This window comes from Hordeum vulgare, chromosome 7H, assembly GCF_904849725.1.
Source record: "Hordeum vulgare subsp. vulgare chromosome 7H, MorexV3_pseudomolecules_assembly, whole genome shotgun sequence".
NCBI classification, from domain to species: domain Eukaryota; kingdom Viridiplantae; phylum Streptophyta; class Magnoliopsida; order Poales; family Poaceae; genus Hordeum; species Hordeum vulgare.
The window spans coordinates 357398638-357415867 of NC_058524.1; positions in this window are offsets into that span (position 1 = coordinate 357398638).

Consider the following 17230-nt stretch of genomic DNA (forward strand, 5'->3'; position numbering starts at 1 on the left):
GCGGTCCGTCTGCCATGGCGTGGTGCGGGCAGGGGCCCTTGAGTAACTCATTATAGTTGTGCGGCTTTTTGCCACTGTAACCCCTATTTTTTTTCTGACGCTGGTTGCCATTATTGGTGTTGGTGTTGGCGACTAAGTCCGAAGACTCTTCCTGCTACCTTCTCTTGCTATTCGCTCCCTGATTTTGGCGGGCGCGTCCCTGGAACCGGGTATGATTTTTGGATGACTCGTCCTTCCTTGGAACCGGGATCTTTGGTGTCACCGCCTTAGCGTACCTAGTGAGGGTGTCCATTAGCTCCCCCATGTCTTGGACCTTTCGCTTGAGTCGCCCCAACTTCTGCACCAAGGGCTCGTAGTGGCAATTCTGCTCAAGGATCAGCACAGCCTGAGCCGCCGTAATACCGTCCGACGAGTGAATGATTTCCACGACCCGCCGCGACCTGTGGTGGGCCGACTCATTCGGGCGTTGAACGCAGTGCTGTAAATCGACTATTGTCATCGGGCGTTTGCAGGTTCCTCGGAAGTTTTTGACGAAACACTCTTTCAATTCAGCCCAAGTCTGGATGGAGTTGGGGGCAAGTTCTTTAAACAAGTACGCACCGTCCCTTCGAGCATCATTGTGAAGTACCTAGCGCAGACTGGTTCGCTTACATCGAGCATGTCCATGTCGATTTCGTAACTCTCGACCCACAATGCTGGCTCAAGGTCCGGAGTGTAGTTAGGCACCTTTCTTGGCCGTTTAAAATCCTTGGGCATTCACTCGTTGCGAAGGGCGGGGGCCAAACACGGCACCCCCACTTGTCTGCCGCTTCCAACAAGAGGCGCTGGGGCGACTTGAGTGTCCGGGTGATCCCGACCTGGCGGGTCTCGATTATCAGGCGAGTTGACCTGGGAAAGGGTCGCGGTCCGCTGGTTATTGCGGGTTGGTCCTCTGGCCGACTCCTGGTGCGGCTTGCCTGGGGAGTGGAGTGCAGCCGATCTAGCTGTGCGAGAACTAGGCGTTTTGTACCACCGCCGTCTTCAACATCTCAATGGCGTTCCTTGCCTCTATCTCGGCTGGAGTGTTGTCGTGAATCGGAAGGGATTCTAAATGGCGAGTTGCGGCAAGGTCATTGTCCACCGGGTTGGAAAAGTGACCTTGAGGTGTCTGGAATCGGGGAACGCGATCCGCAGCTGGCTGAAACGGCGGGTTCGGTGGCTGGCCCGACCCTCCCCCCGGGGCGACTCCTGCCCCGGGAGTTCGTGGAGTGTTGAACAGGTGGGTCGCATTGAGATCACGGGGCAAACGACCCTGATGCCTCCGCTGATGGACGGCGTCAGATGCGCGCTGATGCCTTTCGAGCCGCCAGTTTTCGGTATTCAAGCGAGCTGTCTCAACGGTAATTTGGGCGTGCCGGGTCTCGATCCTGGTGGCCTCCACCTCAGCGTCCCGCTGAGCCTTTGCCACCCCCTCTCTTAGCTTCGTCAGTTCCTTGTTTACCGCCTCCTGGTTTTCCGGTGTGATGGGGGTCGCCAGGAGCTTTGTTATTTCCATTGCTAACTCCACCAAGATCGCGGCCGGACTTCTAGACGTCTCGCCGGTTCCGTCTCCGCCTGCCGGGTTTGGTGAGGGTTGAGTCACCCCTGCCATGTAAACGGCGATCTGACGGCGAGTCCAGTCAAGAACTTCGGGGTCCATGGCCAGTGACAAGCCCCCAAGACAGCCCCCGTGTAGAGTCTGGATGGAATCTGAATCGCCCATGGACGATTCGTCATCAGTATTGACCGGCGTGGTTTCCTGGGTCGCTAAGTGTTCTGGTTCGTCAGATCCCTGCGTGAATCCAACAAAGACCGGACGGGTTAGGTTTGGCGTCACGACAGGGTGGACGTACCTGGCCGGCTCGACGATGTCGGAGGAGGTATCCGGCTCAGGCACGGGCGATCCAATCATGCCCATGAAGACGCTGATCTTGCCGAAGGGGACCCTGTAACCGGATTCGATCAAATCAGCCTCGGGCCCCAATTGCAAGTTGTTGATGTAGTACTTCCCGCGGTGGTTCCGAGTCATGAGCCCCGCTCCGTAGCTCCCAGACCCTGGTAGGGCTCCCTTTGAGAACTCAACTCCACTGTGCGCAGTCCCCACGGTGGGCGCCAACTGTCGTGGTTTTGTCACGGCAGATGTCCTCGTGAAAGGACTTAGTGTTGGAGCCATCGCACCTTGGTGGCGACTCAAAGGGGTTGAATGGGAGCGAGACAAAGATTTACCCAGGTTCGGCCCCTCGTGAGGAGGTAAAAAGCCTACGTCATGGTTTGTGTTGTATTGATGGTGTTTCGATTACAAGGAGGGCGTAACTCGCCTGACCTAGCACTCGATGATTTCTAACCTGCCCTCTTCTTCCCTAGGACTCGACTTCATATACAGGTCGAGTCCTTAGGGTTTACAAGGGACCTTTCCTTTACACGAATCGTGACTCTTCCGATCTCTAAGTCGCCATCTTTCCAAGACTTGGAGACCTTCCCTACTATGGACTCCTCCCGAAGGTCTTGAACCGCCATATGACTTCCGGCCTTACTGGGCCAAGGCCAAAACCACTTGGAGACGAGTCGCCAGCTTCGGTGACCCGGCCCAACTAGGGCGGGTTACCCAACGGATAATATCCCCAACACTCGGCAATGTAGAGTTGCTCAAATTTGGATCTAGACAGATAGGGTTTTAGAATAATTAGGGGAATCAAATCAACTTTGGTTGAGATGAAACTTGGCAAGACCATCACATATATCATATGTGACATTCTAGAATTTTACAGCAATTTATGGACAATATTTCTTATATAAACATTCCAAAAGCTTGAAATAGACAGGATGGGTTTTGAAGGGGTTTGCCCAATATTTTGAACATGACCATGTGTTGAAACTCATATTTATGGAATATATATGTCGAGTGAGTTTCCCTAATTTTTCTCAAATATTTTGAAAGCAATAAAATAACTTTCCTTCATAAGAGACCATTTCTGGCCTCACATGAAGGCATTTAAATAAAATAGTAAAATAACTTTTAAAATAATAATATTGTGGTTTTGGGAAGTAATTTTGTTAATTGGTTTTAAATAAAATATTTTGTGAAATATAACTTCCCTAATTTGAGGACTTGTAGTACAAATCCCAACTCACGGGTCTTGAAAGCTTAAATCTAGGAAATGCTTTTCATTGAAAATGATATTTGGTACAAATAGTTTTTGGTCCTACACACATGGCATGATCACTAGGCAAGGTTTTGGATCAAGGAGGTGAGTTGGAGAGTAGCAGGTGCAGTGGTTCCACACACAAGCAACAGGGAAGCAAGCAAACATCACATCAAGATCACGAGCATTCACAAAATTTTTAATTGGTCCTAATTTTTGGAACAAATTAATTTAGTCAGGAGAGTCAAACACAAGATGTTACAGACCTTACCCCCTTAAGAAAATCTCGTCCCCGAGATTTCTAGACTAAGTGTTGGAGAGATACATGGTCCTGGGTCAGAGGTAGTCCTCATGTTCCCATGTTGCTATTGTGGGTCTTGAGGTGCTTGATGATACGACTTTCAATGCTCCGCATGTCCTTTTCTGACCATGAGCGGGTTCGGGCAATAAGTTAGGCTTGACCGAGGGTCAAGGGCTTGGTGCACATTGTCCGTGCAAGGTCCTGGCTTGCAAGAGCATTCCAAAGTCCAAATCGGTGGCAAGATAGTGTGTGTGGGTTCTGGTCCTGGGGCTGCTGATGCCGGTTAATGACATCTAGATGTGTCGTGTTAGAACGTATGGTCGAGGTCTTCGCGTAGCTCCCTGTTGCCGGGGAAGTCCTTGACTCCCTTAAGGCACGCAAGCTATGGTCGCAGGTGGTCTTCATCCTCGAGTGTATTGCAGTGGGTCTTCAGAGGCTTCTCGTGAAAGGGTCTCGGTTGGGTCTCACCCGTGAGTCTAAGCTCGAAGAATCACGGTCCATAGCAAGTGCTACCATCTCGGAAGGTTCGTGAGGGGTTCTCGATGAGGTCGCTACTCAAGAGTATAGACCAGTTATCCATCCCCAAGGTCTAGGGATTGGCAGGCGGGTGAATCGCCGTTAGCAGGTTTTCACCATGATCCAGTTAGGACTCTCGTCCTTGATTTGGACCAAGAAGAGGTCATCTGATTTCTCTCGATATCTAAAGTTTCATCGGCTTGAATCGTTGAGTCTTCTTGACATTGTTAATGTAGTCGACGCAGGATCGGTGGTTGACTTCTACTGCTTCTTCTTCATTGTCGTGGTTTCCCAACCATGGCGGTTCTTCATCTTGTCTGGGGTAGGATAGACTTCCGCTACCTTGAGGTTGCTCCGAGAAGCCCATCCTCTTGAGATAACACCTTATTCCCGAGAGGCATATCAATCGGTGATCCTGGGGCTTGTCCAAATAGGCTGAAGTGTTCCTCCTCTTATTGGGTTGATAAGTATGTCATCCCTAAGGATAACAACATACTTTCCCCAAGCGTCACATAAGCATAGTGCTCAAGAGATAGGTGAGGAGAGCCGGGACTTGCTATGGGTGGTCACTGTCTGAGAGGTTCGTGGTCCAACACGATCTAGTTTGTTCATGCCCATGTTCGTCATAGACACGATGGGTGGTGGTCAGGCGAAGTACTGGCCATATTTCAACGACTTAGAGCCGTTCCCTATGGTCATAATCCGATCACCTTACGGCTTGGTGAAGCTTTGGGGTTTCAAGGAACTTTGTACATGAGTGAACATCTATCATCTTATCTCTAAGCACATTCCTTTGATGCCAATAGTGTGACCGCTTACTTTGGACAAAAATCACCCTATTTCATCAAAGATGCCATCTCACATAAGTCAATTCCTTACCACTCATGCTAGTCAACTCCAGGGTTTAGGGAAGGACTAAACCCAAACACCACAAGTATGTTGTAGCTACATTGCACATGCATTCTTATGAGCATACTTGCTGGTAAGCTTGAACTGAGATGCTACAAATCCAAGTGTTCATCTAGATCATCCAATGGACAGGGTACTTCACTTCTACATTAAGGAAACACATAGTATACCAATCCAATATCTTGTTTCCTTTCTATGAATCCGATCAAGTGGTCCATCAATCCGGTCGATCATCACTAGACCCATCACTCCTACAAATCCAATATTGACGGGGTTCTACACGAGCACTTGGAGTCCTCATGTTCCACATATTATTCCAAGGATTAAGTCATAGTATATCCACCAACTTCCAAGTTCATGGCCAGCTAATCTCCAAGGCCATGTTTATACAGGCTCGTAAGTTATTTCTACAACTCCAAATTCTTCTACTCGTTATGCACCGAGAAACATGGTATCACGATCGATATCATCGGGCTAAATCCAATTTACTCCGAACCATGTGGGCTCATACGTCATTAATACTCTATTGAGATTATCTTTTTAAATCCAAAACTCAAGTCGAGTAAGAAATCTTACTCGCTATTCCAATCATCATGTCAACTACTTGATAAAGTCAATTATACCACCAAGAATTATTGCTCGTGATCATAATCGTCCTACTGAATCCAAACTTACTCCAGGAACATGTAGGTTATGCTACGATATCAACTTGTTCCACCAAATTCACCTACCTTTACAAGGGTCCTACGGTCCACCAAGATAATCTAGCTATATCCTCAAGACAACTATCATCATCACAACAACCTTAGTCTAATACTCTCATATCCAAGAACGATCCTTCTTATGGCATCAGGGTTATGGTGCTAATTTAAGAATGAAGGATACTCGTTCACCGTTATCGCTTGTTCCATAAGAAATCCGGTGCTAAACAGGGGTTTATCGGAGCTAAGCGGGTGTTCTGGAGAATCTGTGTATTAGACACGTGACCAGAAATTTGAGCCAGAAAGGCTTGTGAGGGCTAGGTTGGTCTAGGGAGGATTTCCAATCTTGAGGGAAGGCATGACTCCTACGGGTTGCGTGTGGTTAAGCATGGTACAGTCAGTGTCTTCATTGCCAGTTGTCCATCGAAGTGAGTCCTTGGTGAATCTTCTCTTGCTGATCTCCTGTTGTCGAGAGGGGTGAGAGAGAGAGTAGCACAGAGGGGAGTGCCTAAGGGTGCTATAGTGCAAGTGCAATCAAACAAGTGTTGGAAAAGTAAACTCAAACATCAAGATGAGACAGGTGATATTATCGCGTGCTTGTTGCCTAGAGCACAAGCACGACTTATATCCAAAACAAAAAAACAAGTACAAACAACACACAACATGGTTCCATCCGAACCACTTCACTGACTCCACTTCGCATAGGGGATTCACAACTCATCCTACCATAGGGTTCTCGAACTCGACAGTCGTGCTTGCTTCGTGCTCCGGAGGGGAATCCGCTCAATCTTCTAGGTCTTCCTACGGTGTTGCCATGCGTCTTGATGTTGTTTGCCGAAACGATTCGGCTTGGGCTTAAAAGAATTCCTGACGACTTCCTGTTTGGAATGTTGCCGAAGAAGGTGGTTCCTCGCGGCTGATGTTGAGAGGATCTTCTGTTGTCTTCGAAACTTGTCATTGTCTTCTTCTCTTCCAGGGCATCGAGAGTTCCAAGTGGACAACCTTTATGCAATGATATCATCAAGGCATGATAGAGTTCCGACCCGTCAGTCACGTTGATCACAATATCGACACCTAGAGCGGGGGATGAAGAGAACTTTTTCCTGCTCACTAAGGTGAGGCGGACCGAATGGCGAGGTTCTCATCCACCGGTGGTGGTCGACACAACATTGATAATGACAGGGTTGGTCTATTAGCGATGTAGATCATGGCATTGCACATATTATGTCATGATCATCGTAGGTGAAGGTGGCATCATTCTGAGTTAGTGTCGAGGGTATCGCCTTCTTCTGGGTCTCGATGTCTTTGTCCCTCATGGACGTACTTCTGTTGGTGTCGTCTGGTCGTAGCGTTGTCATCTTTGTCCTTCAGTACATGGGTGGTCGCTTGAAAAGATTGCTTCCTTCCAAATTACGAGCGAGGATTTTAGTAATCCCGTGGCCAGAGGGCAAAAGGATGTTAGCAACCGTTTGCATGTTTTGAAAAAGGAGATGAGAAGTGTCAGAGAATAGGGGTGGAAATGCCAAGGTAAACCCTTGATTCCTTTGAAGATGTAGGAGAGGTGAGAAATTTATAGGTTTTGCAAGTACTTTTGAAAGGTCTGGAAGTCAGTTTTATCCTAACTAAAGTCCATGCTAACTAAGGGCTTCCTACAGTCAGGATGGCTCTGATACCAGCTCTATGGGGACCCCGACTTACGAGTCGAGATCGCCGAAGGAACATGCTCAGTGATCCCCGAGATCAATGCTCACCGAACACACAGAAACTGATTAACAAGAGTCTTACATCCTTACATAGCGTTTGATACAATAAATTAACATTGCGGTGAAGTCTAACATATATATAGGGCCTTGAAGGCCAGCACACCAGACTAGACCAATAGCGGAAATAATGATCGACAGTGTGAACCCATGTCATCAGCCTTAACCTACAAGCATTCTGACTGGGAAGCGTCCTAGCTCGTAGGAACGTCACCAAGTTACGTTTCGCCATATCATGTTCTCTCATGCATGGTCAATGAAATAACCAGTGGCAAGCCAATGAGTACTTTGAATGTACTCGCAAACAACCCACGATATGGAAAATGCAGTTGGTATGATAATAAGTGATAAGCAACATTTGCGGAAAGAAAGCTTTGAATGTAAATAAACATGATCATAGACGGGTGTGGATATGCATCATAATCTAGATGGTATTCAGAAGAACATGTTACAGATATCAACATATCTGTTGAGGGTTGAACACTTCGGGTTCACCCGATATGCCAAGTCACCAAACTTGGTCATATCAACTCTTTCAGATAACACCTTTGAACACACCCACTCACATTTGGTTTATGCGGAGACAACTATACGTGGTGTAAGCAACACCAACCAACTGTCCTTGACCGTGGACATGACTATTCGAATAGTTTTACCTTTTGCAGAGGTTGTACGCTATACCCATGAGATCTAGGAAACTTCCGTGTCATCCACCACTCGCGGTATATATCATACCCGAGGTAAGTACCCGATCAATGCCTTTCCCCACGCGATACTAGACAAAGAGTTCCACTCGATTGGTACCCAACCCACATGATGTACGTATTACGAGCACCAACTCTCGACAGTATCATCAATGTGGGGACCAACGGTGTGCCCGGAACACGTAAAAATGGCATAGTCGACCTATTTGGTACGACTCCCTCTGGAGAGTGACCACATATCACTCCCACCACTAGTCATGTGGCCCTTTGCTAGCATCGACCAAAGTAATCAACAAAGCCCCGTCCCATAAAGGGTTGTCGTGGTCGTACATGTAAGGTTGGGACGGTCGACACATCATAAATATAATCCCATTTCCAAAACTACTCACACCAAAATATACCCGGTGCACCATTCCTTCACAAGTGGCCACCTAACTCATCATCACCCTCGGGCATTAGTGGCACCCGACGGGGTTTTCAAAAAACCTTTGATTTTTACCATCATAATGCTCATGCTTGTATTATGTGTAGCACCACTATCTACTTGTCAACATAATATTAGCGTGACCCTCATAGGTGGTAGGATCATGCTCAAATGCAAGTGCTACGGAGGAGCCATCGTTAACATCATATCGATGATTTACCGAATACTCATGATCATATGAAACGGGAATAATTGCTCTAGTTAGCATGCACATAATATTTTTCTCAAACATGGTCAAAGGACTACGTTCCTTGCTCTCATAAGTCCACGGGGTCTTCGAGGTCTTCCGGTCCAACTCCGAGTACTCTGTCTAATCCGTCAACTATCGTCGGAAAGAAATCACAGTAAGCCACACAACAAGCAGAAGCAAAAGTGCTGTATAATTGGAAGTTTTATTTTTATTGGACCTATCTCGTCATAAGAAAAATACCCGAATCTTGCTATAGGAGATGTGGACCATTAGTCATTTTTGAATGGATGAAAGGAGGAATAGGTGATCTTTTATGAAGCCAACAAAGAATACTCTGCTAAAAATGAGTGGAGGCACTCTCTTGACAGAGCATGAATTTAGAAATATTTAGGAAGTTGTTTCACTGGATTTGGAGTTGGTATGAATATTCTAGGGATTTTATAACATGGAATAAATAGCAAAAGGGAGCTATTTATTTAGTGTAACAGGAACATGCCAGATAAAAATGTTGACTAAGGCTCCAAAAATGGGGCATAATGTGATAAGTCTCTCGAAATAGGAACCACTCCATTTGGAGTTGATTTGAATGCTATAGGAATTTTGAATGGTGGGCTAAATATATTCAAATCTGCATTTGAATATTAAAACCATACAATGGTTATTTGGAAAAATGTGCAATGCACATCTTTGGATAGATCTTTATTTTATGAACCTGCAGAATTTTGAACCAACCAATTTTGAGTTAGGATGAATTGTTTAGGGATTTGTGAAGTTTCTGATAAAAGATAAAAAGAAAAGCTTACACCAGGGGCTATAGTCTCCCTGGGCGCTGGATAGAGCTTCGTCCAGCCCATTGGCTTGGGCTGGCCAGGAAGCAGCCTCGCCAAAAACGTACTCCCTAGAGTACGCTTCCTCCGCGGGGAGGCGCACTTGAAGGAAGCCGCCTCCACTTATGGGGCTGGGCCCGACCGTCGTTTCATTGACAAGGGGGGCTCGCTGGTCGGGTCCTTCCCTAACCTCTTTCTCGCATGCAGGGGAGCCAGGGAGGAGCTCGCACCGGGGCCTCATTCCGGCAGCTCCAGCAGCGCCGGGCGGAGCTCAGGCCACCGGCGGGTTCATGGAGCTACGGCACAACCAGCACGTTGCTTGCGCCCGCGGGGAGGAGCTCGGGCTGGCATGGCATGAGGTGGCCGCGGGGCACCCTGTCGGGTCGCTGTGGCCTTGAGCGCGCCATGCCCCGGGGAGGGAATGGGGCCGACAAGGCTTCAAGGCGACGAGGAAAGGCCTCGGAGTGCCTAGGGAGGAGTGAGAGGCCTTAGGTGTTGCGAATTTGAGAGTGTCGACAGAAGGTTTCGGCCAATGTCGTGCATGCATCGAGGTAGAGGGATAGAGGGAGCCCCGAGGTGTTCTACGGAAAGGGGGATGGTGAGATAAGAGGCAGGAGGGATCGAGGCTTGGTCAAAAAGGAGGGGGCACATACGGGAGGGCTCGGCAACGCCTCGGTGCTCAGTGCATGGCGACATCACGTGTGCCAGGGGCAACTTGGTGGCTCATAGGCGTCGGGAAGGGCTTGGACCAGTCAAGGGGGGTCCCATGGCATGCTTAGACATGTTACAATGGCTGGATACGGCCTGGAAGATGAAGACAAGGAGCAGAGCACCGTTTCTGCACACCGGGGAGGTGGTCACCATGGCCACTCATGTCTAAAGTAGCCTTTTGACCAGTCAAGGATGTCCTACACGCAAGGCACGTATGCAGGAAGGTGACTCGAGAGTTTGGTTGCATCTAGATTAGGGTAGGTGGGGTTTTGACTGAGGTCAAGTTTGCAACAGCAAACTTAGAGCTAAGAAAAGTGGTTTGCAAAGAAAGGGAATTGAGGTGAAACCTTATCTACTAGTATTATTCATGGAAGGACTACAATAATGCTAAGTTTGAGCTCAGGCAGAGGTGCGCATCTAGTACTTGGTGTACAAAGCTACATTTTAGCCAGAAATCCACTTGTAGATGTGATGCTCATTTTTCCTACTTGAGCATGCCGTATTTTGATATGAAATGGTGCATTGGGATGCTAGGGACTCTCTGGAAAGATGTGGGGGCATTACCTTAAGCAGAGGTGGGGCAAGAGGGGTAAAAATTGTGCTGCCATGGTGAAAATGATGGGTAGTTTCAAGGGGTATCTCTCCAATAATTGTCTAGAGTCCATGGAAAAGCTACTGGTGGCAAAATGTAAATATATAGAGCTGTGGTAGAAATTTAAGCTCAAGGGTAAAAGTGGAAGGGGCCCAAGTAGCCACTTTGATGTGTGCACACAAGGTGTTTGATGAGTGTTAGGGATACTAGATGGACTTCAATTGACATGAAGATTAACAAGATCAAATAATAGATGAAAATAAGCTTGGACACCAAATTTGGGATTTTTTGGTGAGGGTTTCCAATGTAGACTTGAAAAACCCATGAAATGGGCAGAAATGACTTTCTGCCAACAAAACCATTCAAATCAATTCCCACAAATCCAATATTTCGTGTGCGGCACTATTTTAGTATTAAAGAATTCCCAAAACGATTGGGATCAATTGGAGAAACTTTATAATGTAAAGTTTCCCAAAGTCAGAAATCAACAGAGAGGGTTTTGAGGGGCTTGAGACACGTTATTCTATTCTCCTTGATGCACCACTTGGTGTGAATGCATTATTGGAGTATCAAAACATGTCTACCAAATTTGAGCAGAATTGGAGACACTTGGCAATGTAGAGTTGCTCACATTTGGATCTGGACTGATAGGGTTGTAGAATAATTAGGGCAATCAAATCAACTTGGATTAAGATGAAACTTGGCACAATCATCACATATATCATATGTGACATTGTAGAATTTTACAGGAATTTATGGAGAATATTTCTTATATAAACATTCCAATAGCTTGAAATAGGCAGGAAGGGTTTCGAAGGGGTTTGCCCAATATTTTGAGCATGAACATATGTTGAAACTCATATTTATGGAATATATATGTCCACTGACTTTCCCTATTTTTTCTCAAATATTTTGAAAGCAATAAAATAACTTTCCTTCATAAGAGACCATTTCTGGCCTCACAGGAAGGCATTTAAATAAAATAGTAAAATAACTTTTAAAATATTAATATTGTGGTTATGGGAAGTAATTTTGATAATGGGTTTTAAATAAAATATTTTGTGAAAAATAACGTCCCTAATTTGAGGACTTGTAGTACAAATCCCAACTCAAGGGTCTTGAACGCTTAAATCAAGGAAATGCTTTTTGGTGAAAATAATACTTGGCAAAAATACTTTTTGGTCCTACACACATGGCATGATCATTAGGCAAGGTTTTGGGTCAAGGAGGTGAGTTGGAGAGTAGCAGGTGGAGTGGATCCAAACACAAGCAATAGGCAAGCAAGCAAACATCACAAGCATTCACAAAAAAATTTAATTTGTCCTAATTTTTGAAACAAATTAATTTATTCAGGAGAGTCAAACAAAGGGTGTTACACGGCACTTTGTTGTCTTCATTTTTCAAAACTTGCATCCATTATTAGTTGTCCGTTCTGTCCGTTCTGGTCATCGACGGTTTTGGGACCAACCACACACGCACGCGCGAGCGACATTTTTAAAATTATGTTTTAAAAGTATGTATTAAACTTTCTTGGAATGGATTGAAAGTTGGTGTCCGGTCCTATTTTATTGTGGGTAGACCGCCTACCAAATTTCATCATATTCGAAGGTTGTTGGTTAGCCCAACGTATAATTCTGTAGCGGCATGATACGTCTCCTTTGTATCTATAATTTTTTATTGTTCAATGCAAATATTATACAACTTTCACATATTTGTGGCAACAATTTATATGATTGATTGGACTAACATATTGATCCAGTGCCAAGTGTCAGTTCCTGTTTGTTTCTTGTTTTAATTTTTGCAGAATATCCATATCAAACAAACTCCGAATGCGATGAAAATTTAGGGAGAAATATTTTGTAATATATTAAATTTGTTGGAGCCATAATCAATGCAAAAGGAGGCCCACAACCTTCACTAGACACCAGGGCGCGCTTGGCCCCCCTCGTGCGAGGTGGTGTACAGTGAGTACCCTTTAATTCGGTTGGGCCTCTTTTTCGGGTGCCATAAAGGTAATTTATGGATAATAATCGCCTCGAAATTTTAGCATAAACGGAGTTAGGGATCTCCGGGAATTTAAGAAATGGTGAAGGGCCACAAAATAGGAACGCGAAACAAAAGAGAACACAGAGGGAGATCCAATCTCGGGGGGCCTCCTGCCCCTCCGCCGCCATGGAGGCCATGGACTAGAGGGTAACTGTGCTCCCATGTAAGGGGGAGGCCAAGGAAGAAGAAGAAATAGGGGGGCTCTCTCCCCCTCTCTCCTAGTGGCGTCGGAGCGCCGCGAGGGCAAGGAGCATGATGGCGATCTACATCAACAATCTTGCCGCTGTCAACACCAACTCTCTCCCCCTCTATGCAGCGGTGTAACACCTCTTTTAAAGCTGTAACTCTCTACTTCAACATGGTTCTCAACACTACATATTATTTCCCAATGGTATGTTGTTATCCTATGATGTTTGAGTAGATGTGTTTTGCCCTACGGGTTAACTCTGATATAATGTTATTAATATGAGTTGTGTGTTGATATGGTGCTGTCCTAAGGTGCCTTCCATGATGCGCACACATGAAGGATACACGCTGGAGAGTTTGCAATATGTTCATGATTTGCTTATAGTAGGTAGCGAGAGTGACAGAAACTTACAACCGAGTAAGGGAGTTGTGCGCGTATGGGAGTAAAGAGGACTTGATGTTTAATGCTATGGTTGGGTTTAACTTAATGCTTTCTAGCAATTGCAGACGTTTGCTAGAGATCCAATCGTAAGTGCATATGATCCAAGTACGGAAAGTGTGCTAGCGTATGCCTCTCCCTCATTGCACATCATAAGTATCTATCATGTTACATTCAATTGCCTATGAACAATCTTTTTCTTGCGTTACACAAAAAACTTTCTACTAAACAACCCCAAACTTTATTTAATTGCTCTTTATTTTCTTGCAAAGTACTTCTAGTTTTTTTCTTGTTTTAGGTAAAGCAAATGTTAACTGTGCGTAGAGTTGTATCGGTGGTCGATAGAACTTGAGGGAATATTTATTCTACCTTTAGCTCCCCATTGGGTTCGACACTCTTACTTACGAAAAAGTCTAGAAATGATCCCCTACTCTTGTGGATTATCAAAATATTTTTCTCGCGCCGTTGTCGGGGAGCAATAGCGTGGGGTGAATATTATGGTGTGTTCTTGTTTCCTTTATCACTAAGTAGTTTTTACTTCGTACTTGTTTTCTATTTTTAGTTATTGGTAGGAAACACAAGATACCAAAAAAATTGTTCTACATACTAAACAAATGGTTGAAGAACCACCCAAAATCTATGATACTACTGAAGCTTTTTACTTGGATCATCTTCGATCCCTATGTGCTCGTGTTGAAACCCCAACTATTTTAGTTGAGGGAAAACCATTAGGTGAGCATGCTTATTATGTGCGGCATGACTTATCTCAAAAAGTGAAACTTTTATGGCATCATATTAATATTTTGTATTGTTATGCTTGGAATTTATGCGAAATATATGATTTTACTTGTTGTTCTGAAGACCCTAAGAAACACCTTCCCTACCAATGTGATTTTACTGATAATGGAATCTTATCTTCTTATGCTAAAGGTGTTTATAGTTATTATGTTGTTGAACAAATTGAAGAATTTGTTGCTTTTAATAGTACTTATGAAATTGCTTCTTTGATTGAAAAGTATGATGCTTCTCTTTACAAATCGGAAATTTTTATCATAATTAAATATAGCTATGAGTACTAAGTTTTTATTGGTTATGTTAAACTGTATATTGAGGACTCCTCTGATGTCCAAGAATACATTAATACTGTGTAGGTTTCTATCGAAGAAGAAATTGACGAAACTACGAGCTCACTTGGTGAAAAAGATGATGAGGAGAGTGAAGAAGAAAAGGAGGTAGAGCGGATTAGCTACCCATGTGTAGGATCGAAAGTATGTCTAAAGAGGAGGTGATTAGACTACTTGATATGATAAAAACTTAGCCTTCTCCCAATTTTTAGTGTGGGCCAGTTTCAGCAACTATGACTAGTCAAGCACACCATACACATGCATGTGTAAGAGTATTGCAGATAGGTGGCAAGGTAGGGAGATCAAACGCAAAGGTAGGGTAAAACATGTAAGTGTAAATAGAGGGTAAGGTAGGGAGATCAAACGCAAAGGTTGACACGATGATTTTTGGCATGGTTCAGATAGGTGGCGCTATCGTACATCCATGTTAGTGGAGAATTCATGTTAGTGTAAATAGAGGGTAATGGCTGCGAGAGTCCAGAGAGGGCTCCACACACAAGGGGTCCACAAAGAAGCGGCCTTGTCTATTCCACCACGGCTTCCGTCCACATAGGACTAGACTCACTCATGGTAGATCTTCATGAAGTAGGCAATCTCCTTGCCCTTACAAACATCTTGGTTCAACTCCACATCATGAAGTAGGAGGCTCCCAAGCGACACCTAACCAATCTAGGAAGCACCGTCCTTCAAAAGGTAATAGATGTGGTAGAACGACGAACTCCTTGCTCTTGTGCTTCTAACGATAGCCTCGTCAACACTCAATCGCTCTCTCTCGTATTTGGTTGGGGTAAGAGAGATCGATCTTGTGGAAAGCAACTTGGGGATGCTAGAAATCAAGGTTAAAATGGTTGGAATGAAATCTCTTGATCTCAACACATGAGTAGGTGGCTCTCTCTAACAAAAATGGATCTGGCAAGTGTAAGTGTGTTCTGAGTGCTTCCTCTACGAGTGAGAGGTAGGTGTAGGGGTATATATAGGCATCTACCAAAGTCCAACCGTTACAATATTATTGCCCAACTCGGTGACACTCAAATGTTAATCTCGGTGGTACCGAGTTGCAATAAATGCGGCAACTTGGAATTCTCGGGGATACCGATATATGAATCACGGTGGTACCGATATGATGACCTAGAATGGTTCCCAAACTCGGTGAGACCAAGTTATCTCAACAAAATTTTGGTCACCCAATTTTGGTGGCACCGATAGGAATGTTGGTTGTATCGATATGGTGGGTTTGGCATAAGATCTGCCTAAGTGTAAAATCAGTATAGCTGAGTGAAAATGATGGTGGCACCGATTTTGTAGGTTTGGCTTGGGACAAATATATTGTGTGGGAAGGTGGCAAAGTATATTTGGTGGCTATCTCTAAGCACTTGAGAAACCAATCCATCATAATACCTCATCCACTTGTAATAGTATTGGCTTTCCTATGAACTAAAATGTTATTTCTCACAAAGTGCAAAATGAAGAGCCTTCTTACTTGAAGCTTTAGCCAATCCTAGTCCTTCCTTGCATCAAAGGGGCATCTCCACACAATCCTATAGACAAAGCATATTTGAACTTTTCTGAACTGTACTTGGATAAATTCATTAGTCCAATGATGCATATGTTGTGATTAATTACCAAATCCACCTTAGGGTACAATTGTGATTTCAATCTCCCCCTTTTTGGTAATTGATGACAACATATAGATCAAAGCTTTGACAAAATATATAATGAATGATTAGTATCGATGCTTTGGGAGGTATGTGAAAAGCAAGAGCTCCCCCTAAATTTGTGCATTTTTCTAAATTTGTGTTTGAATGCAAATGCACAAGAGATTAGGATCATGGGTTACTCTTCCATGTCACATACAACTCGGTGGTGCGCATAAAAGATAAGAATGAATAGCAATGCACATATCACCAACAAACAAGTGAATGATCATGATGTAGATAGCTCAAAAGTAAGAACGTTGTAGCATCAAACAATCAAATCATATGATCAAACACACATCTAAACGGATAATGTCATCCAAAAGACCAAATAAAGTTTTGAAAACCAAATGAGAGCAAATGAAGTCAAAATCTCTCCCTCTCTCAGAGCACTATTGATCTATGCATTTCTCCCCATTTGGCAACAAGTACCAGAAAGTTCAAAGGTCTAGTCTAAGCGTCTCTCTGGGCACGATCTCCTGTGGTAAAAGAAGTTGGAGTGGACAAGATAGCATCGACGAAGGCTTCGACTGATCTCGCTGGACTAGGAGATCGAGGTGAAGACACTAGAGGTGGAGGTGCAAGAGTTGAAGCTTGAGCTAATGAAGATGGTCTATCTTCTGGTACTAACACAGCTGCTGATTTGGTCTGGGTCGTGAACCGCTTGGTAGTATGAAGAGGTGAATCATCATCATCATCGTCATCATCATCTTCATCATCTGAGCGTGGAATCTTCACTAAGTCAACTTCATGCTGAAGCTGTTCAATTGTGGTGGTGAAATCTATTACCTTCACATTCAGGACATGGAATTTTGTTTCCACGATCCTCTCTAGGCTCTTCTGGTTTAGCAAAATCTCTGAAATATTCTTCTCCATCCCTCGGAT